This window comes from Mus caroli, chromosome 8, assembly GCF_900094665.2.
Source record: "Mus caroli chromosome 8, CAROLI_EIJ_v1.1, whole genome shotgun sequence".
NCBI classification, from domain to species: domain Eukaryota; kingdom Metazoa; phylum Chordata; class Mammalia; order Rodentia; family Muridae; genus Mus; species Mus caroli.
The window spans coordinates 83162192-83189110 of NC_034577.1; the positions used below are offsets into that span (position 1 = coordinate 83162192).

The 26919-nt window shown below is 46.9% G+C and overlaps 1 protein-coding gene and 1 long non-coding RNA gene across 3 annotated transcripts in view; one reads left to right on the forward strand and one right to left on the reverse strand.

Moving 5' to 3' along the window:
* Positions 1 to 26919, forward strand: part of Fto (FTO alpha-ketoglutarate dependent dioxygenase) — a 350246-nt gene that overhangs the window by 302305 nt on the left and 21022 nt on the right. The gene's annotated exons all lie outside the window — the stretch shown is intronic.
* LOC115031759 lies at positions 3745 to 9546 on the reverse strand. Its single transcript, XR_003837422.1, has 3 exons — positions 9501 to 9546; positions 8999 to 9207; positions 3745 to 4133 (listed from the first exon to the last, which is right to left on the reverse strand). It is a non-coding gene; the product is annotated as an uncharacterized LOC115031759 (long non-coding RNA).

Sequence of the window (26919 nt, forward strand, 5' to 3'; positions counted from 1 at the left end):
CAGGTGATGATCCCCTGTTCATTTAAGCAACTACTTGTCAGGGAACATCCAATAATAAACACACTAGCCAGTTAGAGCATGCATCAACTCATCCATGTGTGGCTATTCATTGACTGCCAACCAGGGGCTGTGCTAAGTACTGAGTTTCAGTGATAAAGCAGGGTCCATGCCTTCAAGGAGCTTATAGTCTGAGACAGAGATGACAGGGTGAGGGGCGCACAGACAGTTCCTCAGGTCCGTGCAGGTACAGTGAGCACACAGTGCTGCAGCAGCCTAGGATACTAGCAGTCATCACACTGACCAGGGCGTCTTATAGGCTCTCCATCACAGCACTTCTTCCTTCCCTGTCCCGTGCCCAGCCTAGCTTTCAGTTTAAACACTGGTCCACATTGTATTCATTCCAGGACAAGCTGAGCGGTGCCTACAGCACAGAGAGCACCTGAATACATTCTCCACCGTTGGCTCTAAAACTCTGGTGCTGATCCTGACTTAATGTGAGCGACTCTGTCCTGCCTGTCAGTTTTCTTTACTCTTCCCTGGTCTCTGTCACTCACACTCTATCCTAGGGGTCTCTTGATAGAATCCAGCAGTTGGTTTTTAAAGGGACATGGGTGGCAATATAGCTTAGTGGTAGAGGGAACGCCTCACAAGTACAAGGGCACTGTGCTCAATACCCAGATACCTAGTATGGCAAAATAGATGCATGAGTTTAAAAAGGAAAAGAAAAGAAAAGGTAGACTGATCCATTAATTACTAAAATAATAAAGGGGAAATAAGACATAGAATTAACTTGTTGTGTTGTTTTTTTGAGACAGGATCTCATGTAGCTCAGGGTAGCCTAAAACCTTCTGCATAACTAATGATGACTTTGAATTCCTGATCTCTCCCTACTCCTACCTCCTACCAAGCCTGGCCCGCAGGATTAACGCAGTGGGTTGGGATGACTCATGCTCTGGGCGAGGCTACATCCGTCTGCAGATGGATGCCATGCAGATAGACCCACCACACAAGAAGCCTTAGTCAATGGATGGTCGGTCTTCAGGAGATCACAGTACTAAAGCCACATCTCCTTAGGGACCTTTGAGATGGTCTGTTTACCAGACCCACTTTTTAGGGTCTCATTCCCTGTAAACAGAGGCTTCCCTGCACAGGTACCTGTGGTGTGGCTGACATAGAACCTGCGGATGGATGTAAAAGGCAGCTCTTCTGTCCATGCGCACTCCATCCTCAGCAGAATAGAGCCCAGACACAGGACCAGGCACCACAGAGGCTCGGTAATACACTGAAGACGGCTCCCTTGGCCTCCAAGGATGAAGAAAGCAGGCAGGCCACAGTGAGAGAAGAGTAAGATGCTGCCTGTTGTAAGTGGACAGAGAACACAGTGTAAGAGAGACATCCAGGAAGATGGCTCTCCCCAATCCCCTGCACAAATACGACAACAGAAAAACATTTGTGTTTAGGGCCTTTTTATGTTCCCGTAAAAAGAATCCTCCCTTTGCACACCGCCACTGCATGGATTTTTGTTGTGGATTTTTGTAGTTGCTTTAAATAGGAGAATGTGTGAGATGAGGCCGCATAAAAGATGGACTTGTTTTATATATGGGATATTGCCTGTCCCTCAGATCTATGTGCCTTGCTTATGGCATGAACCAAGTAGGAGAGATAAACTAATATTTTGTATAAGCTCAGCCAGACAATACGGATGATAAAGATGTTTCATCTTCTTATGCATGCAGAAAATATGAAAAATCGTAGTTTACACATATTTGCTCAATTCAAGTGTAAAATTGGGCCCCTCGATTGCCCTGGGCCACAGTGGCTGCGTTAAGGAAGCTCGATTTACCTTGCAGCCGAGTGAAAAATGATCAGAATATTAGACTCATCTAGCCCACATTAAGGCGCCATTGCATTTCCCGACAATTTTATGCTATCTCAATATGAAAACAGAGCAATTTCAACTCATATCAGGTTATGATCGGCAATTACAGTTGCATAATTCACCTAGTCGGCTCTTTGCGGGGCCTTTATTTTCCCTCTTGGTGACATTCCTGAGAAAGCGCCTGATAAAAATGTCATATATCATCCCGGCTTTAGAACTCGTGAGGGGGTAATCTGCCATGCCTTGCTGAGCCCATATTCATCACTGGAGTTTTGACTTGGAGGGGTCATGGCACTCATAATTTCCTGTTTGATATTGTCCTCGCTAGCTCTGACAAGGGCTGTAAACGCTCGGTTGTAGGCGGTGGTTAAGCCCTGTGCCAGTGGGGCTCTTGAGTAGCAGTAACTGAGCATTACTGCGGCTTGGGCTGTAGTTGGCCGTTTGGAAGATAATTAGATTTGATGTCAACATTTCTTTATCACCTGCATCCTTTGTGCATCTGTGTGTCAAGTTGTTATTTCCGGATTTATTAGCACCCTCGGAGCTCCTCTCTATCTGTCAGCCCGTGTGCTGTTTGTGTTGACAGTTGTAAAGTTAATTACTGGTACTAATGAGCTGCGGGCTTTTGGTGGACATGGCGTTTTGGACATTTAAAACTGTAATTAGTGTTTTTCCTTGTGTAGTGCTTCAGTACCAAAAAAAAAAAAAAAAAAAAGGTTCTCCTTCTATTTCATTTTGACATTCTGGGTACAGTCAACTTATCTTTTATTCAAAGGCTCCAAAAACTCAGTTCTGTTTCTTTTTAAAACAGACTTCCTTTCCATTGTATCTCCATGAATAATTTCTTTTGTTCCTGGCTTCTCCCCTTGCTCGATAATGCGTCCATTGCCTTTGCCTTGAGAATTGAGGACTGAGATGACAGAGCAGTCAGAAATCAAGCTGGGTGGGTGCTGGCCCCAGCCTAGCCAGTGAACTACAGGACTCTCACTCTGGGTTCAGCAGAAGGCAGCGGCTAGTGGAGAGGGCAGACAAAATGAAAATATAATAATTCTCCAGGAGGCTTGTCTCAGGAGAATGGCCATGGTGCGGCAGTAACTCAAAGCCCACCATCGTGGTAAGCGCACTCACTATGGATGATCCTGTTTAATTCTCACAAAGGTCAGCCGCTCACACTATTGTCTCCATTTCACAGATGGGGAAACTAAGGTTTAGAAGGGTAAGGGACTGAAGCAGGATCTAAAGCAGGATCTAAAGGAGAGGCTGTGCTAGAACTTGGCTCCGAGGTATGCCTGCTCCTCTACAGATACAAAGTATGCTTTTGAGAAAATTAGCAGACTCCCAGGGAATGCATTCTAGAACAACAAAGAGCAGGCACTTGCAGAATGAGACTTGCTCATTTGTGCGCACTTGCAGAATGAGACTTGCTCATTTGTGCGTCGTCCCTGCCGGTGGCGAGGGACGCCAGTTTCAGTATTGTGGCAGTTATCCCTGGCACGTACTTTATGGAGGTATTTGGTCTGGGCCGTGGCGGCTGCGAAGCGCCACTCCCTTGCTGCTCTTCATGTTGCCTTTCTATTCATCATTATCTGCCATTTTGCTAAATAACTATCCTTCGCAGACATAAATCATCTATAAAAATACTCTGGCTCAGAGAGGATCTCACCCCAGCACTGCAATGATGAGATAACCATTTTCATCTCTTGTTGAAGCATTGAGATTTATTGGCTTTCGATGGGCAGCCGCCCAGGCATCCCTCTCTGCTGCACAGACTCCCACTTGCATTTATTCTGATTGTATTTAGCCATTCAAAATGGAGCTCTAGGAATCCCTTGAGGGTCCCTGCCCAGCCTGGGTGGGGTGTTATTACTTTATATTAGATAAGGGAAGGACACACAAAGAAACACACGGTGATTCGGACGATTTTTTATTTCCGTTTAGCAGTGATGACAGAATGTCATAGTGAAATGACTTCAAAAGTCATTTTTCCCCACTGCCCTGGTTCTGCAGCCTTGTCCCTTGAGGGCTCTTCCATTGTACAGCGTTATTAATTCTGCTAACTTTCAGACTTCATTGCTGACAACAGGCCTCTTGGCTTTCGCAGCCTATTACATTAAATTTCCCATCAAACCATGTCAGCCTCTGAGGTCACAGATTTCCAGAGAAGCTTTAGATATTTTGCCATCTGACTTCACGGGCAGGTGTTTTCTAAATTGCTTTTAGGTTTGTTTTCCCAGTGTCAGGAATCAGCTTGAACCTATTTAAAAAAAAAAAAAAAAAAAAAAAAAAAACACACCTCAGCGAAGCCTCACTGGGGTGAGGGCAAAGCTGAGTTAGAGGCATGCCTGAACTGCAGGTATGTTTGTGGGTGTGCACCTGCACACATGCTCTTGCGTCTCACTTGACCTTCCAAAGGGGAAGCCAAGCCTTCCAACCCACCTTCATCCCAGCCTCACCTGGCAAATGGTGTCTTGTTGAGTACCTACTTTCCCAACACTTAGTGGAGCCCCCAAGTACAACGTGCCTGCCCTCTCAGCTCCACTGACCCCGAGTCCGGGGGATCTGTGAAACTGTTGAGTGGCATTAGACAGCCATGCTGGGCAAGCCTGGGAAATGATCTTATCCCCGGCCCAGGACCAGCCGCTCCTAACAGTAGCATCCTCGCCTGGCGCCAGTACAGTTTCCGGCTTCTCCCTGATGTGTTAGTTTTCCATGCTGTTGTGGAATTAAAATAAAGAAGAAGCAAAACCCCTTCCTTCCGAGGAACATGGCCACAGGCATCCACATTGGCTGTCAAAATTACATTTTGAAGGAAGGCCACGGAGGAAAAACGGAACCCGGGCTCCATTTAAAAAACAGAAAAGAAATGAGATGTTATTTTCGAAGCAGTCAACTCATCAAAATGATTACAAATCATCTGGCAAACCAAAGTGCTCTTGAATCTTATTTACTATTAGTTCCAGTTGGTATTCCTGTCCCCAGTAATGAGGACGCTAAACATCTCAGCTTGCCACCGCTGTTGGGATTTACAGGGTTAGCAGTTCCCAGGCCTCCATCCCTTCACTGTATAGCGCATGTTGGGGTGGGGGGGGGGGAGACAGGAACATGAATAGGGGGATCTCCCTTTCACTGCACCAAGCATCCAAACATGTCAGGGACACACCCAAGAGAGAGTGACAAAAGCTTGGGTCCTCACGGAGAGCCCGCCCCCTCTCCCCTCTCAGTCACACCCATCAGTAGCCAGCTCTACCTGCAGGAGATGTGGGCCCGGGGAGAGCGGGAGAGGGATGAGTGAGGAGGTACTGTCGCTGTTCCGTCTGCTAGCAGCCATAAGGAGAGAGAATCATTTGTGGCACTCTGGGGACAGTTTTGTCACCCTGACAGTAATGCTGTTATGCGCTGGCTTGACACACAGGATGAATCCATAAAGACAGATAAGTAACTGTGAAAGTGGCTGGGGATCAGGCTGAGTGCCACCACTCACCTGCGGTGACAGATAGATAGTCATGAAGGATTGGAAATCCTGCCCAACACGGAGATCTGTCAGCGAGGAGATGGACTGCCACCCTGGTAACACCGCAGCTTGCTCCAGTGAAGTGGGCGTGCGCACTCACGTGCCTGCCCCTGGGGTGTCGGGAGAGGTTAACTCCAGAGCCCGGGGGTGGCTTTCCTGAGCGTGTGTGTGTGTGTGTGTGTGTGTGTGTGTGTGTGTGTGTGTGATGCGGTGGAAGAGAAGAGCATTTGAAGGCTGTGTCTCTGTTTTCCACCGTGGAACCGTGGGTGCTGCTCTGTTCATTGGTACATTCAGGCACACTTGGTTAAGAAGTGCTGGCTGGTTTCCGTTCTTCCTGGGATTTTTCTCATACCAATAGGGGTCCCCATCTGCAAATCAAATGAGTTGGGTTGTGCAGACAGACAGTATTACTGTGAAGCTGCTGACATTGGGGACAGCAGGCAAAGGACAGGCAGAAGCAGGGATCCTCGAGTTTATCTTCATGCCGGGACAGTTTGCCATGCTGAGTGGAATACACTTTGCTTCAGCAGGAGGAATTCATATGGGGGCACTGCCTGACTTGCCATCTCCCATTCAGGCTACAGAGATGAACCACACACCACAGTGTCAGAGTCCCTGGTATCAGGCAAAAGTACGCCATCTTTGTTTTAGTTAATAGCGAACCTCTGGTCGTGTTGATAGGGTCTTCCTGGAGAGCTGTGAACCAGGTGGAACCTGCTCTGTCCCCACCCACGGGGATCTAGACAGGCCGGGAACTGGAACAGCCACTAGAGGTTTTGCTTCCCTCTCATCAGAAAGAGCACTCTGACCCCAGAGCAAGCATAATTGTGTCTGAATCCAAAAGCTTCAAGTGGGACGGTCCTGGATCCTGGCAGCGGGTGGGATGTGAGAGTGGCCACAAAGGATGAGGCTAGCATCTGCTCTATGGCAGCCGTAGGAAGATGGTGGGTGTACACGTGCTATGCCAAGCGCCTTGCCTGCCACTAAGGTACATTCCCAGCCCTCTATTCATTTCATTTTTGGACAGAGTCTCACTTGAGTTGGGCAGACTGGCCTTAAACCTGGGATCTTCCCGAGTAGCCAGGGTTACAGGTATATGCTACCAGGCCCTGCTAAGCTCATACGGGGGATGGGGGTATTATAGTAAGGAGCTGGGTTGTTTTTTGTTTTTTTTTGTTTTTTTTTTTTTTTTTTTTTTTGCCAGGCAAGTCCCCTCTCTCTGTCTCTGCTCTCTCTTCTGTCTCCTGCCCTGACCGTGGAAATGCCCTTGCTTTGGCCCTATGTGCCTGGCTTTACCTGGAACTTTAACATAGGCCACTTGCCCTGGGGAGCTCTGTCTCTTCCAGAAGGATGGCGTGAAGCTGGCCTGTTCCTGCTGTCCTGGGCCCCAGTGTTACTTCCTCCAGATGCTGTGCGGTGAGCTGAGCCAGGTGTTGCTTCAGAAAACCCCAGCCTTCTCCTTTCTAGGGTTTTGTTTTTTTTTTTTCCTTCTTCTTCTTCTTCTGAAAATGTGTTGAAGTGATTCAGTCGCAGTGAAAGCATTATTTGTTTGACCCTGAGTTCTTGCTGTGGCTTGTTTTGACCCTACCATTCTGTGATTTAAAGTCTGAATTTCAAGAAGCCTTATTAACGATGTCAATTTGTGCACCAGACTGGGTAAATGTTCCCATGAACTTTGACTCCTGAAGGAAACTATTTTAAAAGAATAAAAGATTTTCCAGATAAATATGTTCCTCATTTTGGGCTAATACTTTTGGTGTGAGCATGGGACTGGAGAAGGGCTCCGCTATTGCCTGACCCCACTTGCTCCCATATATTGGGAACATTTTACCCTCCCCCGGCATTAGAGTCTGATTTTGCCAAGAACACTTTCATAATGGGTTATAAATCTCCCAGTGCACAGCTGATTAAATAAGCCTCAACATGAATTAAAAAGAGGGTCAGCCACTTGCCACCAGGGGTGACAGGTAAGACCGGCAGGTAACCGGCAGGTCGTGTTTTTATTAACTCAGGAGCTAAGGTCACATTGCTTCTTGGGGCCCCGTCCTCCGAAATGGGAGTAAGAAGGCGGCCTTGACCATGCATTTCCTTAGACTGGCAGACAAGGAGCTGTGTTCACTCCCACCTGTTCTCGTTGGCCACTCTCGTTGGGTCACCAAGGCAAAGACACTGAGGACAGACAGAGCTAGCACGCTGTTGCCACCAACACCAAACACTAGACTACCTGTCCCTCGGCTGCTGCTGTCTTGTGCACGCGTGCCTGTGGTAGTGAACACTGAGGACCGGTATTTATCAATAAAAAGTGTTAAATGTTGCCATTTCTTCCATTTTAGCTCCAATCTCAACCTGTCAATGAGAATGCTTTGAGGGAGGCGTTCCTGGTAGACAGGTACAAGGCTCTGGGGCCAATTTGTTCTTCCTCCCCAGGTGAGACTGCTGGTGGAGGAAACTGAGTTGCATTTAGTGCCTTTCAGAGAATAGGAAAGGTATTTCAGAGAAAGATGCAATTGTTTAAAGTGACTCTTTTTGCCCTTTCTTAGGACCACAGCATCACACCTGTTGTAATGTGAGCATGAAGTGGCCACACACAGATACTCCCATAGACGCCTGTACTGAATACTTAAGTGTCTAGCCTGTGAAGCTATGCTTGGAAGGTTCTGGAAACTTTTATTAGGTGGGGTCTAGGCAGAGGACGTAGGTCACTGGGGACTGGCCTATGGAGATTGTGCTTGATGCCAAGTATGTCCCCGTGCACTATGCTTTCCTGTCCCCCACGAGGAGGGCAGCCACCGCCTCCACTCATCACACCCACAGGGATGTTCTACACAAGCCTAGGGAGCCAAACCTTCCAGAACTCTGAGCCGGTATGGACCCTCCCTCCATGGTTCTCTTGGATCCAGCTACTCAAGGCAATTTTTATACTTCCCATGTATACTTGAGATTCCGTCTCTGCTCCAAGTCCTTGCCCCTCTGGTCTGAGTGATTCTGAGGACTTTTGGGAGCTGTCAGGGGGACAGATTGGAGGGTACACCCCTTGTGAGTTAGCTGGTTGCTTGTGCACAGCGCTTCTCTCTGTCCTGTCAGCACAGTGAGTGGGCAAGGTAGCTCCACTTTCGGGGGGGGGGGGGGAATCGAGGCCTGGGGCGTCACCTGCAGTGAGTGAGTAGGGTGGAACACGCCATGGAATTTATACTCTCCCAGAAAGTAGCTGTCAGCATCGTTCCTCTGGATTTTTAACAATAGCCCCCAAAGAAGGTGCTCAGGTACTAATGTCTGCATTTGCACACAGGAACCCTGAAATGCAGGGAGGCTAACTGTCTCTTGGGGGACAGGGTAGCTGTGAGTGACACAGCTCAGACTACATCCGATCTTCTGACTCTTTGACCAACACTCTTCCCATTACACCAGGATTAACTCCACAGTCATGAAAATCTCAAGAACAAAGCGAATCTTAAGTCTCTATATAGCTTCACTCTTAATATGACTCCAAATTCCCATGTCAATCACACTGCAGTTCCCTGGGGGAGATGCATGAGGGGTAAGCTTCCCTTTGCAGACTGCTCAAACCAGGCCAAGGAATGCTTGCCCCATGTCTAATGCATACTTACCAGCTAGTTCGGTGTAGAATCCGGGCCTGGGTTTGGGCATTGGCTACCTTGTGCTGACTCATGCCCTGGGTGTCTGCAGAAAATGCCTACTGGCAGGAAGAGTCAGAGGCTGTGTGCAGGAAGAGCATCAGGTGTAGCTAAGAGGCAGCACCGAGTATCCCCATCCGTGGAACAGGGAGCAAGCGCGTGACCGTGCGTCCTGGCCAATCCTGAAGGCAGGAGACAGCACTGCACTGTGGAAATGTCCCCCGTCTCCCTGCAGAGGAGCTCGGATCACAGGGGAAGTTGCCACACAGCCCCGCACAGCCGATGTGTGCTGCACTTGCAAAGGTCAGGCTTTAATTACATGCGCAGTTAAATGGAAATACTGTAGAGAGGTCACGCTCATATTTCTTTGGCCTTCATTAACGTTATTGCTCTGTCACGTTCCCTCTCCTTGGATTTTAAAATGAAAGCCCCTTTAGCACACTTTAAAGGATTATTTGTTTGTAATCGCTCTTACCTCTGGAAGGGGAGGCTAGATCTTTGGCGCTGAGGTTGTTTTTGAGGGGGGAAGGAAGCTAGGAGATAAAAATAAACTTTGCCAGTGCAGCCCTTGCTAATTTTATTTCAAACCTTGGGCTTTTTATAGCCTCACCTACTAATGCTTGTGATTAAAACACAAGCAAAAAACCAGCCAACATGAACAGGTTGAATGCCACATCTGTGCAGAAGATAGCAGCTCACTTATTTATGGCTCAAAGAAATGGAGCCTAAATTAAGCGAGCTATTGCTGGAGAGTGGATAAGCGGCCATTATGAATTATCCTTAATTATAGCGATTTCCTAAACTAATAAACCTGCTAAATCTTTATTGCAAAGGTTAGTTTACGCAGTGCATATAAAACCCGCATGTGCTCCGCATCAGCCACCAGCTGTCTGACAGTGTGCTGCTATTTCAGTGAGTGTTCACATAAATTTTATGTTGGTTATATTAACAGTCAGTCCATATCACTACCCACAGATGCCAGTAGACATAAAAATTGCTCTCTAGTGAGCCTAAATATCCCTAGAAGCTAGTTGTGTCTAATGTTCCATGTAGTATTTGTACGTGAAAGCGCCAGATTGGAGGGTTATTTACAGAGGAATATTTCAATCCAGTTAGTTCACAGCGCTTACTTAGTCTTCCTTGCTGGCTTATTTGTATGCTAAATAATTCACCAAAGGTTCCTGTTTACTCTCTGTAGTAGCTTCTATGAAATGTAAACACGGAGCCAACTTTTGGTGCTCGAAAGGCTAAGCAGCTGTGTGTTTAAATGCGGGTCAGAGCAGCACATGCCGCCTCGCCCACCGGCTGCCTGCTACTTGCTCTTAGACATTCTTTCGTTTTGTTTTGTTTTGTTTCTTTTTCTTTCTTCTTCTTCTTTTTTTAATTTCCCCTTCTTATAGGCAGGGCTAGGGCATTTTTGACTGTCCAGTCTTTTTCTAAATGTTTGTTTCTCGGTACCTGTCTGCATATCACTTTCAGAGTCAGGATTAGCCGCAGCAGGGAAGAACACAGCCTTTGGCTTTGAGACTACCTCTCTACTGAGGAGGGCAGGTCAGTCCTCTGCTCTTGAAATGCCCTTGTCCTCGACCCCAGCACCATGATTTTTTTTTTTCTGATAAATTTCTAAATCTTGAGATTGGCAAGGACACCAAGCAGGTCCTTTCTTTGTTCCTCAAGAGCCTTGAATTAGTCCAGCCTCTGCCACCCAGAAGGACAGAGAGGCAAAACCCAGCTCAAAGCGATCAGCCCAGCTGTGGGACCAGGACTGGCAAGGATCACTGGTTCCTAGCGGTTCCTGCGGCTCAGTGTACAGGTGAAAAATTCCTGGGTGCGGATGCTCACCGTCGTCACCGCTTACCAGCAAAGAGATGGGAAAAGGGCCTCCTTCGTTTGCAGCCAGGCTCTGCCAAGATCATGAGAGGGTTCAATAGCGGTGCTAACTTTTTATTTAATAATATTGATTTTATCATTTTTACTACTTACAATTGGGATTGGTCGGCTGATAGTTATTTGACCTCCCTTTGTGCATGGCTGTGGAGTGCTTCGTTAAAGCTATTGACATATCTCTCTTACCCGCTCTCCTCCCAGAAGCCCATCTCCGCAAATAATATTGAGATGCAGTAACTGTTCCCTGATATTGATTTCAGATCGTGTTCATCACACCCTTCCCGGGGCCAGGCAGAGAGCAGCAGCCCTCGTCTTGTAAACCTTTGACTGCTGCAGGCTTAAGCATCTTTCTATCTTTCAAGCAATAACAGCAACCATATGCATGCACTCCCCGAAAAATTACCCAGGAAAATGAAAGCATTTTTTTTTACCATGGCTATTTTTATGCATACATTAATTAAACTTATCTCTCTCTTTTTTTTAAAGGAATGTTAGATCTTGTGTCCCTGAGGTAGGAGGAAGAACTCTGATTACATTTTAATCTTCTAGGATTCGGGGGTTTGGCATAGTCAGCCAGACCCAGGGCCTCTGTGACCTTCAGTTCTCAACCAGATGAGACCTTTCTCACCACCTGGGCCTACGAACGTTCCATGTTTTGCCTCTGCAGTGTCAGATGAGATCAGTAGGTGTTTCAAAAGAGCCAGGTGTTTACCACTTAGAGAGAGGCCTTGGTAGTTCTGTGATGATAATCTGGATGTGTAGTCCTGGGAAGGAAGGGTGTGGCATAGCGCTGGGGTAAGCTTGCTGCGGAGACTACTGTCAAACATAAAGCAAACAGCGCTGGAAATTGGAATTTTCCCAAGAGCAGCCAGCATGCAGCCTGCACTGCCTGTGTTAAGTGACCAACCAGATTGTCTCTCTTCCCTGGGCCTCCTCTTTTGCTAGTAGAAAACAAATCCCCGCTGCTCACCGGCAGTATTTTTGGAAGTGGGAAGATTAGTAAGGCTGGGCCGGCAGAAGATCCCTGTCCACCGGAATGAATGCATTAGCCAGGGTGGAAACTAACTAACTCGGTGGCCATGCTAATCTCCACCCCAAGGGACACAGAGCGGACATGACTCTATCAGCGTGCACCTGCCAGTTTTCATTTTGGGACTGTGGTGGGGATTGCACCAGCCTTTGCCGCCAACTGCAGAGTATGGTGCGCTTAGGACAAGGGCTTCAGAGTTAGACTTCAGAGTTAGGCTTGGTTTTGGCTTTTTCTATTGCCATCCACGTTTTTCTCTGGGCCTCAGAGTCCTCATCTGGAATATGGGTTTTGGAGAGGATTAAATGAGATGGTGTGTGTACGCGTTTTAACCCAGTGCCTGGTACCTAGAAGGATGCAGTCAGTAAATGGCAGCTGCCATTCTGGCACTTGCAGAGCATAGTGGGGATTGTGACAACATAATCATAGTCCACAGACCGGGCAGGCTTGGGGTTCTGGGTCACTTTGTCTTATTTTTCTGTTTGATCCTCCAGAAACCCAAGCAAGGCTCCATTGACTGTTCTGCTGTTTCACACACACCACACTTCCCTGGTCAACCTCATTTTATATAGCATTCTTTAATGCAATTTAAAATGTGATTTATTCTCGAACAAATGGAAACAGATTTTTTTCGTCAAGGCTTTTAAAGTAAGAACTGTTTTGTTTGTTTGCTTGCTTGTTTACTTCAATAAACACCTTGGAAATCTTTATTGGGTTCTGTAAATATGATCACTCCATCCATTCAGAGTCCTCTGGCATGGAATGTGCCTGTCCACCCTTGAACCTCCTAGCTAAAGTGTCCTCCTGAGGAAGCCCTGGAGACCTGACAGAAATCCTCAGAACACCTCATGTTTGTCATGGAGTCTGACATTCTCAAGCAATATTTTATCTGTAAGGTGGGATGGCCTTTCTAACATGGAGCCTGGCATGGAGTCTCCCCACAGGCAGCCATCTTCAGGGCTGAATACAGTGGGAAAAGCAGCAAAATTAGAGACTTCACACAGTTGCCAGAACCTGCTTAATGAGAGACAGCGAACATTTCTCAGGCTACTGAACCTCTGAAACATGACGATGTGAGCAAATGAAATCATGGTACCTTTCATTGTAGCTTAATTGGACTCAAAGTCAGTGAGCAAGGCTGCAGAAAGCCGCACTGAGGGAGACAGACAGGAGTCAGAGGCACATTCCGTCCGCATCTTACCGCCCAGGCTCCGTACTCGCTCTCAAGGCTGACTCCTCTGGTCAAGAGAGAGAGAAGAGAAGCAAACAAAAGCGGAGATTCCGTGTGCGTGCGAGAGGCAGGCCTAACCCTGGCCTTGTGACTGGCATGCTGTCACCCGAGTTATGCATTTGAAGTAGCTCAACCTCGTGGCAGCCAGTTCAAGCCAATTTATTTGAAAGAAGCAAAAAGAAGTGAAACAAACTTGGGCCCTCTCTTCTGCCTGTTAGGGTGTCAAGCTATCCACGTCAAGGAGTGCTGTTAGCAGAAGGCTAGCCATGGGCTGTGCATACACACTAACAAGGGTAAGCTGAGCATGGCCTCCTGTTGAGTGGAGCTAAATGGCAGCCCCAGTCGAGGAGCCCAAAAGAAGCAGAAAATCACCAAAGCTGTCAGGAGCAAGGCAGGGAATTGATGGGAGCATCAAGGAAGAGGTGGGTTTGGAGGGCACGATCCGAAGAAGCGGATCATCCCGGGGCGCGCTTGGCTGAAGTCGGATCCCTTCCTCGGGAGGAGAAGAGCACCATGGCTCTCCTGTTTGACGCCCATGTCTTGGATTTCTCCAGGTTGAAGCTACCCCCTTCCTCTCAGTCTCATCCCATCTAGCCATTCTGCCCGGCCGCTTGACACACTTTTGCTGTCATTATGGCTGTAGGTTTAGCCACGTACAGCTAGGAGAGTGGACAAATCGGGGGGATTGCATGTAACAGAGCATCCCAGACATTGATTTTTGAAGGTTCATTAGATAAATGCTGACATCACAGATTGATGTCTCTTTAAACCAGTACCTTGTGCAGGCCCATCGGGGGAATCAGAAATATTGATGTAACATGTTTGAGCAGAAGGCCCACTGGAGAATTCCCAGCCTAAGTGGGATCCATCAATTTAGGCTTTCTTTAATTATTCTAATTCTGTGCATCTCATTGGAAGGAGACTTGGCGTGCAGAAGTGCAGAAGCAATTTGTATAGGGGACACTGCCCCAGCTTTAGGAGCAAAGGAAAGCCAAGCAGGGTAGCCATGCCTATTTTTCATTGTTTGGAGCTGCTGTTTAGTAATTAAAATTTTGATCATAGACTAATTGTCCCATACAGTGTTGCTATTGCAATTGACAAGGGACTGATTAATGGGCCAACCCTGGGGCCAGGAGGCTGCTGGGTTGCTCTCTTGTGGAAGGCATGCCGGCAAAATAAAGTTGATGGTTTGTTTGTGTTTAACCCTTCACCTTGGCACTATCAATAGATTGAAGACATCATTTGTATCTGCAAGTGTTTCTTTAATTAAGACCTTCTAAAAATCTTTCCTATTGATTCATTCCATTATCCTATTGATTAGCTGCAGTGGATCATGTACTTGGTCTTCAGTGGAAGGCAACACACTCTGCTGGCCGCTATGACCGCCGATGCAGAGGGCAAGCTTCCTAGGCAGGTTCCCAAGGCTAGCGGAGGTGGCTCTCATTCCGTGGTGGCTCAGCAAGCTCCACCAAGAAAGCCCGTTGGCGAGGCAACCGTGCTGAAACCTCCTTCCACTCAGGTGGCTGCTGGGACCAACAGCAGCCTTTAGTGAGGGAAGAGGAAGACATCGGCTCTTCGCTGCAACTTGAAACTCTTGAACTCTGAAATAAAAGCACACTCAGAAACCTGCTGCGAGACATGGGCTTGTACACTGGCTGCTGAGTGCGCTTTGTCCCGGCTGTAGCTGCCTCCTCTCTCCTCCTGCCTACCAGCCTTCCCCATGGCCGGGGGAGGGGCCTGAAGGGCTTCCCATTTCAGAACTGCTGCCCCTCCCTCCTGAGGCATGTAGAAGCACTGCCCATTTTGTTTACCTCCTGCCACTGGACATGGATCCCCAAGTATTAAAGATAAAGAGATGGTCCAGCAATTAAGAGCACTGGCTGAGCTGGGTGTGGTAGTACATGCCTTTAATCCCAGCCCTTGGAAGGCAGAGGCAGGCAGATCTCTGGGTTCAAGGCCAGCCTTGTCTATAGAGAGAGTTCCGGGACAGCCAGGGCTACACAAAGAAAACCTATCTCAAACAAAACAACAAAACAAAGCAAAGCACTGGCTATTCTTCCCATGGACAACATGAAACTGCAGTTCTAAGTTCCAGAGGATCAGATGACCTTTTCTGTCTCTGTGGCTTCTAGACACACAAGGGGTCCATAGGTATACATGCAGGCAAAGCACCCATGCACATAAATAGAAATAAAAACTTTTACATTAAAATTTTAAAACCTTTTTAAGACTCCTTAAAATTGATGCTTTTAAAATTCTTCAATATTGGGGCCGGCTTGATAGCTCACTGGGTAGAAGGACCTGCCTCCAAGCCTGATGTCCCAATAGACAACCCAAGGTCATTCCCCAGAATTCACATGGTGGAAGGACAGCCCTGACTCTCACACTTTGTCCACTGATCTCTGTGTGCACACACATGCTCACACATACACACAAGTAAACATAAATAAATGCAAAGTTCCAACTTGGAGGGAGAAAAAGCAAGAAAGACACAAAGAGCATTCATGGTTGGAGGAAGAGCTTTTTAAAGGGAGTAGAATGCATAAAAGCAGCCATGATCATGGACAGAACCCACAAGGCCCGGGTCAGTGCTCAAACAGAAGCCCAGTCGCCAGCTCACCTGAGCTCTGTTTTAACTTCTCCATCCTCCTGGCTCACCTCCACGGCCTTACAAGTAGAGCACAGAGGTGGCTTTCACAAGGGCCCGTGCACCATTCACACAGAATCCAGCAGAAGAGGGGGCTGGTGAGGCTGGGGTGATACAGAGTTAGCGGATTAGCAAGACACCCCGAGTCTCTGTGTGCTCTGCTCTGAGAGTCTTTGGCAAACAGTTCATGTCAGTCTCAGAATGAACAGTCCTGAGGCCTACGTCTACCAAGTCAGGTCACATTTGGGAGCCGTGTGGTCCCAGCATGGGTGCCAGTAGCTGCCTTAAAGGGGCTTCCTAGGTCTCTCCCTCCTGTGCTCTGGGGCAGAGAAAGGGAGGGAGGGATCCTGGGAGGATCTCTCTTTTTAACAGGAGCAAGGAACATGTTCCCATTTGTGGGATTTCAAAATCAAAATTGACTGTAAAGTAATCAGGTCTGCTTCGTGCTTCTCCTATTGGCTGTCCTGTGTCCCACAGAGGCTTCACCTAATACACCAGACGGTTTCCTCCGGCCTCTGTGCTCGCTCCCCCTAACTCCCATCCCACCCTTAGAAGTGTTTTGAAACGCCCTTCCCAGGTTTCTGTGAGATCCAGCATATCGGAGCTTCCCCTAGACTCTCCTCCCAACCAGACGCTCCCTCAGCCCTAACTGTCCATTAGAAGTCAGATAAATGATTCACAGAAAATGGTGGGAACTGTTTTCAGTGCTCAGGATTTCTAAATTTGCTTTTCTAATTAACTGTCTTAGGCTGAGATGTAATCTGTGGTAATTGAAAACAGTTCCTGAAAAAATCCAGGAAAGTATGACACGTAAGCCCCTGGCAGCCCTGCCACCCTGAGGCATCAATGTGTATATGTTAGTATAACGAAAAGTTAGGACCGTAGTCTCTGACTTGCCTCCTGCCACTCCCCTCTTACTAGGCCCACATGAGCAGTGTTTTTGCAGGGCTCTGTGTTGAACCCAGGGCTTCATACACTTAAGGCAGGTACTATGTCCCTTAGCTGGGTTCGCAGCCCCTGCAGTTGGTGGTGGTTTATAATATTGGGAACATGGTTTGCTCATGGGAACTAGATTGCCCTTGCATAGGGGTGCTGTTAATCTAATTCTCTTTCCCTCTGATGTTGGCCACCCAGCTACCCCATCCGCTAAGTGCTGGGCTGAACATCCTGGTCCGAAAGCTCCGCCCAGTTCTTTGGTACCTTCAGATGGTTTTCTAGAAATTACATGACTGAGTCAACACATGCCATTTTTTAAGCTTTTGGTACTTAACACGAAAAATGCGCTCCCAAGGGGTGGAATGGGTCACATAAATCCCCCAGCAGCCGAAGAGCGTGCCTGCCTTCCTGCACCTCCCCAGTACTGAAAGCACAGGTTGATGTGCGCATGTGCACACAGGCTGTGGCAGCGGCGTGTGTGTCGGCGATTCCATCTGTATTCTCTTGGTTGCCAATGAGGCAGAGGCATTTTCTGTTATTCTGTCGCCACTTGTGTTTCTTCCTTTATGAAATGTCCACATTTGCCTCTTTTGAAATACTAGGCCTTTTCTAGCTGACTGAGACTAGTTCCTTTTTAATTAAGGACTGCAGCTCTCTGCTATTACTAATCAGGATAGAATGTTACAGATATTCAGATTGGATTTCCCATGCAGACATTAGTAATATTCAGAATGTTTGTTGATACTAGCGATATTAGTAATGTATTTTAACTTTGGAAAAATGGCTCTTTTTGCCTCTGACTAAAAAAGATACATGAAAGAATCTGACAGTGTCAATCCAGTGAGGCCGAGCATCCCGGGCCACCACCCGCATTTTATTACAGTTGTCAGGGAAAAAAAAACCAACAATTTTATTGTTTTGATTATTGAGATCCAGCCACAGATCAACTGAGCAATTAAAATCTCTAAATAACACTCTCTGCGTTGTCAAACAAAGGGCTGGCTCCCGGAGGAACGGGTTTTTCTAAAGAGGAGCAGTTTCTCTAATGCCCGTGCCAGTAAATGGCTGCACTAATTGGAATATACAGAAATATTTCCCCAGTTTAACATCGCATGACATCCTAATAAGACTGTGATGACAAGCTTTTCTTTCTTGTGAAAGGTGATGCTACCGGGTGCCTCCACCATACACGGGCTGGTGTCTTCTTATGACATGTTATAAATGAAAATTTTTAGAAGAAAATAATCTGCTCTAAGTCTTTTATGGGTATGAAATCAGTTTTTGAAAGCTGGACAAGAGAATCTTGACTTCTGTTTTTATTGGCAGTTCCTGGGATAATATGTATTTCAGGAGTCATGGATTTGAATAGAAAGAAATCACAATTAAACGCATATTGAAGTACCCAGCCCAAATCCCATTAATTTACCCTAGGATGTAAGGCCAGATTCCACCGAGTCTCCTAGCTCAGGTGGCCAGCTAAGAGCAAGCTTGGGACAGTTAATGACAGTCTTCCAAGACAAGCAGGACTTAACATCAATATCCCTCTCCCTGGTAATCTATAGACCCCGGAGGTGGCACGCTCTGTGGGGTTTTGATGATTTCATGATGGCTTGTGTATATTTACAGTGTGTTTAAAATACTCTTTTTAATTATCATTTGAGTGACAAAGCTTAATCTTTCGGATCGTTATCTGCACCTCCTGGTGATGTATGTTTGTTAGGAAGCTCCAAAGAGGAAATTTAGCAAAGCCGGGGCTTTATGCCAGTAATAAGAACGGGGAGTCAATAGATGATTAATCTGCCTTTCTCCTCTTCCCAAGAATAAAGGAGTCACTTCAGAAAACCTTTCCAGGTGGCCCAGATTTCTCAGAGCAGCGCCCTTGAAACATGTGAGGGCTAGGTATATAAAAGAGCAGTGATTGAACTCCACAAAGCAAGTGCATTTGGAAGAGAATAGCCAAAAAGGCTTTGAATGTTGTTCTAGCATGTTGATGACATATAGTGCTGTCCCCACCCCAGCCCCAACCCCAACCCCCGCCAAAGTGAGCCGGGTGGCTTGGCCTTTGCATTATATGTGCACATATGATTTTTTTTATATACACATTTGTGCCTGTGTGCATATGTACTTGTTAAAAAGACATTTGCTTGTGCATCTATGACTGTATGTATACATACTTGCTACATGCATGTGTTGGTATGCATGCACATTGCATAGGTGTGTATTTGATATGTGTGCATTACCACATGGGCACTATACTTGTTAGGTTTTAGGAACTAAATAAACAGGCAACACCTTTAAATACTCCTGTTGTCATATTTGGAAGGGAGCAAAGGCCAGGATTATCACTCCTTACTGCAGAGAGCAAAGCACCTGGGTTAGTAAATGCAGAGGATTGAGAATTAACTATTGAAGGTCTAGCTTGATTTTTTTTTTTTCCTGAGTGAGGCATAACTACCAGTCCCTGTTGAGAGCACTATTGTTTCTTAGAGTAGCTGTTGAGATATAAGCAGAAGAGAACAACTTTGGTTAACCAGCCTGTATGATTACAACCCGCCACCTGAAATGAATGATCCTTACCTCAGAACAGAACCCCAAGGTCTGGGTACTGTCAAAGAAGCCTTAGAAACCCCGAGCAGACTCACACATTCAGTGGGATCTGAGAGCTAATGCTGCGTCTAAGGAAGAGAAGCATTCCTTAGCAGACTGTCCTGGAGAACTCTGCAGGAGCCTGTGACTTTATTGACAGCTCAGAACTAAAGACCATAAATTCTATTATTGGGCAATATCCTGTCCTAAGAAAGGGCATTCTGAGCGCTAAAGGGCCTGAGCAGATGCCTTGTGGGATCAGAGGAGGCATTAAACCCTGCTCAGCCCAGCACCGTCACCATTCCAGGTGGCAGCTGATCCTCGACCGCCTTGGCTGGCTTTGCCACACATGTGTTCACACCTAAGGATAAGCACTCTGCCTAGCTACCTCCTCCCCGGCAATGTCTCCTGTGATACGGCTCATAGAAATGCTGCTCAGAGGGTTAGGCAGCAGCAGCACAATGTGGAATTTGTGCCAGGAGTTGAACCAGCCTGGAAAGTGAGCTCTTGAGTCCCTCATCCAGGCAGGCAAGTCTTCATGAGTGAAAATAGACGGTATCCCAAGAGGAGAGGATGGTGAGGAAAGCGAGCAGCAAGGGAACAGTTGGGGAGCAGTTTGGCATAAGAACCGAGCGAGCAAGAGGCCAGCGAGGTCTACTGGCCAGAAGGGCAGGCAGGCAGGCCAGCTAAGAATCCAGACTAGCAGAGTCAGGGCAAGAAGATCCAGGACTTGGTAGAGTTCTAGGTCAGAGGGTGTCAGAAAGCCAGAATAGAGTGACTCAACTAGAGAAAGCCGAGACCTCTTTAAGGAAGCCCCTTAAGAGGTCACACCAAGCATGTGGGACTCACTCCTCCCCACACCTCTTGTCCTTCCTGCTGGTAGTAGGGCACACTTGCTGCTTATGGAAGTTGTTGAAGCTTAATGAAAGGGAGTCTGCTTTCTCACACACACATCGGCTTCAAACTAACATATTTTAGGAATGGATGTCTTTTAATGAAGACTGTTCTTAGAGGATTCTCAGTCACACAGTCAGCTGGTTATACATGCATACACATGTGCACGTGCACGCACACGCACACACAAATTAATTTCAAGAGTGAATTCGGTGCTCTTTGGAGTTGTTTGAGCTCACTTTACCTATTGTTTGTCTCTGACCACTTCAGCACTGCGTGTCCCTCAGTCAGAACAGTGCATTGAAACAAGCAGTGAAGATGGAGGGAGACATGATTCCACGCAACTCTCAAAGGTGGGCTTTAAGTGTCTAACGCAGAGAAGCCCTTTCACACTCCTGGGGCTGATAGTCTCACTTGATAGATAAAAATTCTAGTTCTCTTTATAAAACGTTTGGTTGGGCCTTAGTCATGAATTAGATGGAATTGTTTTATTTACTATAAATCAATTCTTCTGAATCTAAAGCATGAACCCATTGGTTTACTGCTGATTATTCACTATTGAAGATTATTCTGTTATAAAGAAAAGCTGGATATCAAGTCCTCTTCTCGGCCATCAGAGCTGCTGGGTACTGGGTGGGGCCTTGGAAGTGGGGTGATACTCGGGCATATGAGATAACTCATCTCATAGGCTCTCGGGAGCCTACTAAGATAGGTAATGAGAGTAAGGTGCTGATGATACAGGGAGTATAAGCCAAGAGTGATGCTTGGTTCTGAGTTTCTCAGGCAGCAGCCGGAACAGACGCTGAGAAAGAAAATATGTAAGTAAACTCTACTCATCAGGGATTGGCAGCTAAAATCAGACAGGCTTATTGTTGCTGGTCACTATAAGGACAGCCCGAGGAGTCACTCTGCAACGCTGTAACATGGAGGAGCTCGTGATGCTGGGAAGTTAGCTCCAGGACGCTGAGTCACAACCACAGAACACAAAATGACAGAACTATAAAGGGGACAGGATAGACCGGATAGCAGATTGTAGCAGGCACCCCTCCTCAGCAGCTCAGTGACTGGGCAGGGACTATTATGAGTATGTGATGAGACAGGCCAGGCACAGGGACACAAACCTGATTTCTCTCTGCAGCACATGTGTCCTGCCTAAAGAGTGTGGTCATTACTCAGGTATACCCAGTTTACGTCATGGAGGAACTGAGGCCCAAATAAGCAGATTTTCCCATGTTTCAAGGGAAACCCCAAATCTTTATTTTTGAGTAACATTTCCATACTTTTACAGTTTAGTTTTCTTTTACCAGCTAATTCGTACTGTAAGACATTAAAAAAGTCAATTTTGGTTTAAACCAAAATAAATATGTAAGTATATGTGGCCCTGAAACTACCATTTTGAGACCTCTGGCCTAGAGACTTAAAAGTCCCAATTTAAAGTGTCAGTGGCTCCCAGGATCACCCATATCATGGCTCTCATGCTTTGGTGAGTTAGAGAAAACTAATAATGATCACACTTTCTGAGGAGAAGCCTTCTGGCAGGTTGTAGACAGTGGCAATGACATTGGGGTGTCGAGATACTTACTGGTAATAACTGTCACTGCTGGAGCTGGTGACTGCATGCCACGGGCTTTACTTCCTGTGGCGACTCCGTGAAATGGGTGTTTGTGAAATGGGGTCACAGATGACAAAATGCCACAGAATTCTATGGTTTTTCTCAAGTGCCCCAGCATTGCCAAGACTCCAGGGGAAACCTCTCTTAAGGCTTCAAAGCTCTGAGTCTCCCCCAGTGAGACAAGTCTTCCAATGGTTGAGGAAGCCTGAAAGTCACACCAAGAGGCCACCCAGAAGCCCTGTCACCTTGACCCTTAGCCCAGCGATCCCACCACCCACGAGTCTTGGCTTCCCCAGCAGCACAGAGACAAACAGGTTCCATAGGTAATTTTTGGTCCCTGTTCCTTCATTCAACACCACGGTTTGCCCTTGCTGTTGTGCTGTTAGGGAGAATTCGCTCTGCCAAACTCATGGGAAAGAGGACTGACCTGTGTGTGTGCAGTTTGGCCTGAAGCACTTGCGTCAATGTTCTGCTCCTGGAAGAATATACTTTGACGTAGGCATTGCTTGCTTAACAGACCACAAAAGTGAATGCCCCTCCGTGAGTACAGCCCATGCTTGGAGGCCTCACGGGAGCCCAAGGATCCTGTTAGGGCAGGATATTGTGTGACACCCACCACTGGAGCAAGGACCCCCGTCTCCCATTTAGCATGTTAATATTTAAGGGAGCCTTAGCCCCTGCTAGAAAGAGTCGAGGTTACTTCCACCACCTCCCCCAACCCTTTCTTTCCAGGCCAATAAACACATCAGCCCTCTCTTTCAAAACAAAACAAACCAACAACAACAATAAAGTGCCCCTCAAGGTTGAGAAGATAAGGTACCCTGTCTCGAGAAATAAAGTGGAGAGCAACTGAGGAAGACACCAGGCCTGGACCTGTGGCCTCCACACCTAAAATGCAGGTACACACAAAGAAAAGAGAAACAACGAATGGGTCTCTTGTCCGCAAGGTATGGCAAGGCTGCTGGAAGCCAACGTGTAGAAGGGAAAGAGATTATGTAGCTGGAAAAGGTCTGCATAGACTGGAAGGTGATCCAAGGCTTGGGGCTCCTGGTCAGGTCCCACCCCCTCCCAACAGGAGGCACTTAGATGGTATTTAAGTCTTTCTTCCTTATACCCCCATTCTATTTCCCACAACCCCCCTGGTATGCCCCATCTTCTCTTGTCCTCCAGCTCAGTCTAGGGTCGGTTTCTCTTGGATAGCTGTGTTGTCCCATGACTGTCTAAATGAGTGCAAGCCACATCCAGTCCGTGTCAAGCATCTGCGTCCTTGCCAAAGAAGAGGCAGATCTGAAGCAAGATAACAGAAACTATAAATCTTTAAATAACCCAAACACCATGGATTGTTTGGAGACAGTGGCATGCATAGGAGTAGCAGGCGGTGTCTAATCAGAAGTTCCAAATGAACAGCCTCACGGAACAGATGGGCAAAGTCTGTGGACTTTTCTTCATTCATGGAGGAGGGACCATTATTTAAATTTATATACAGTGGAAGCCACTGGAACCCCATGCTGATGATTAAACCTGATGATCGGAGCCTCCAGATGCGCTAACAATGACCTTCTCAGGTCATCTGCCAACAGAGACGACACATGGCCCTGGCCAAGGGCACAGAGATTTGATTCCACAGGCCTGTTAGTCCTACTTCTGGGGCAGTGGGGCAGCAAAAAAACAAACAAACAAAAAAACAGCCCTTCCTTTACCCTTAAGGGAAACTTAGCTTGTCAACCCTGGACCCCACCCACCACCCTGTCCATCCAAGAAATGACTTCACTCAGACTCTGGCATGTATCTAGTCACAGGGTCTTGAGAACGATACAGAGACAATAAAAGGTCGTGGGCTTTGTGGACTTGGCTTACACAGTTCAGTTAAGCGTGGGATCTTCCCTTCCAGGTATCCAGCTCCCTGCAGTAAATCCACACAGTGCAGACTACTAGATTCTCAGTTTGCTTGCCATTTCCACTTGAGTCCTGCTCCTAAGGCTGGGAACTTGGAGCAACCCATCGTGGAAGCCAGTGCCACCAACTCTTCGCCATGGTTCCTGGGGCCCAGGGTGTCCATCCATAGTTCCGAGGCTAGGGAAGGTCTTGGGCCACGGAGAGCCTGCTCAGACTGTCCCCAGTTTGCTCTCGTGTGTGCTGTGACTCGTCACGCTCCCTGACATGCTTATCCTCAGTGGATGGAAGCAGAGCCTACGCAGGCTGTGGTGACAATGCAGTGACCATCTGACGGGGGTCGGGGGCCACACTGTGTCTTAGGCTATTTTAGAAACCTTCACTTTCGTTTGATTCCTATAGTAACCAAATTATAAATTTAAAGCTTAGTGAGGCAGCCCGGATGGGTCTGACTTTCCCTTATACGGGTTCAAGGACCCCTTTGGGCTGCAATTAATGTAAGGAATCCTTTAAAAACAAACTCCATGAGAAGAGGAAGAGGCTCACAGTTCAGGGCTTTTTCATTAGTATCAGGTTTGCCTTGCTTAGCTTTCGCCTCAATGGGAAAATAGAGCGTGGCACACACATATATTTTCTTAATTGTAAAAAGTAAATACCCTAAAATGTATTTTTTAAATTGTGATTATGTTACAGTGGTTTCTATGTACCATAGATTAGATTTTTATTAAGGGTTTTATTAAATAACTGGTGTTTCACCAACATCTAATTAAATCTTCTATCTAAATTGAACAGAAAATTATGGGGGAAAAGAAAGCATTTGTAGCAGGCTTTATTACAGATAAGGCTATTATTTGTTCATCTTAAGAATTTGAGATCAAATTTACAAGCAGCATCCTCATCAGATTTCTTTTCTGGGCTGCTGAGCCCCGGCCCCTTGAAAGCAGCCCATTATCTCCCCTCCCCCCTTTTTATTACAGTGTCCTGGTTGTTGGCAACATGCCCGCTGTTTAAGGTTACTTTCATTAATTAACCGAAAGTTAATTTCTTTGCAAGCGAAATCTCTGATCTCATTATGTTGTCTTTAAAGCTGAAAGCTTCAGGTTTTCTGGTCTCCTTTGATGACACAATAAAAAGCATGCTCTTTATCTTAAGGGAAACTGTCTCCAGGGTTTAATTTAATAGTCCTTGAAATAGTTACAGCACAGCCAGGCAGACTGCAATAATATGCCAGTTCAAGAAAACCTTGGCTTTGTCATGGTTCGAGAACCCAAGGACTGGTACAGCTCTGGCCCCCAGCAGATCCATTTTCACATAGGAAGCCTTTCTACCCATTTGACCATGGGTACCCACCCCCTTAGAGAGCTTATAGGAGAAGGAAACAGACACTAGGGGCTGTGTTCCTCCCCTGTGCCATAGCCCAACCATCCTACTTCCCGAAGAGTTGTGGGCTGGCATTTTGTCACCTACCTGCCTGGGCTGCATCGGGCAAGCGACAGTTTTCAGCACTGAGTGCCACCAAGAGTCTGGGGACCTACTGGTCAATCTGTATTCTAGTCTCATTCCTTCCCTAAGCTGTGTCCTTGAGTTTGTTGACTAACTTCTCTGGTCTGCAATTTCTTCATCAGCAGATGCAAATGATTATGTAGACGATTAAATGAGGTGACCAATCTATAGTGGGTTCATGATAGCTCTGTTCTAGTCTTCAGTGACAAATACGTCATATAGAGCAGGGTTTATCCTGGTATTCGGGCTCACCTGTGTCCAGAGTGTCACTCCCAAAGGAACAACCTGGGGAGGTGGTCAGACTCTGTAGAGGACGCTCGGCGTGGACTTGATGTGTTGCACTTTGCATGGCCCCAAAGGTTCTTTAAAGCCAGGGACATGAACAGCGTATTCTCCTTGTCTCTCTCAGTTAGCATCATTCTCAGCAATAAAATCTTGTTGCTTTCTGGAGCATTAAATTCAGTGAGTAGAGAACGGCCAGAATGTCTTTTCAGAACCACCAGGTGTAGGTCACAGCAAGGGGACAGGACTCTTCAGGTGGCTCAGCTCTCAAGAGCAATCTAGATACATGAAGAAGCCATTTGTATCCCGTTGAGTATAGTGATGTTGCACACACACAGCTGAGATTTACTGAGAGGGGGTAACGGTATGGCCCACACGCTGCTTTGGAGCCCTGAGAGACTGGGCCTGTGTGATTTGCATATGTTCCCTGGACCAGTTCTTGGAGGAAGGATGCTGTTGACTCAACTCAAGCAGGGAGAAACCACTTAGGCAGAAAATCCCAGGCCTTGGGAAGAGAAGTCATGTGCCCCCTGGGCCCTTGGCTGAAGTCAAAGGTCCAAGGTAATGTATTGGCAAATATCCTGTCAGCTCTGATGGACTCGCCACTTCCCCATGCTTTTAGGCAGAAATATTGTCAATGCTATTGATTAGTCGATTTGATAATCCAGTGGGCTCCCTGATGTGTTAAATTTCCTACTTTGGGGTGGTTTTAAGTGTGGGCAGGGCATACACCTCTGTTAGGAGAACTCTTGGTGGTCCTTGCTGGGTTCTGCTTCTGTTGCAGATCGCTGCAGCCTGACAGCTCCAATTATTCCTTTGGCCACCACACTTAACCCTTTTCTGAATGTTGTTCTCCTGGCTAGCCGTTGTTTACAGCTTTCATTTACATTTGAAGAAGTGCTGGGACTCTGGGTGTGCTGGCATGCATAGACTTTATTAATTTCCCTTTCCGCCGTGAGCTCCCGCCCTCCCTCCCTCCTCTGGAGTTGTCCTCCGTTTGCCTGCACTTGCTGGCAGAAATTACATTTCCTTTCTCCTTGGCCGTTCCCAGACTTTAAACATGCTCAGCCATGTCCACCCTTTTAGAAGTATACGGCCACTTTATGAAAGGTATATAATTCATGATGTGTAGACATCAGAGAAAGTGTGGCCTTAGGCCACCATGGTGTTTCCTATGAGGAGCTCAGTGGAGACACACAAGCGCTGGTGCTCATCAGCAGGTAGGGTAGGAATACAGGAGCACCAGGTTGGGGGGGGGGGCGGTCTTCTTAAATGTTTGTTTATTTGTTTGTTTAGTAGGGTGGGGTGTAAGATCAGTGTATATTCTAATGAGTATGTAAGGAGGTTAGTTCTCTCTGTCTACTATGTGGAGTCCGAGATGAACCTCCCATCATCA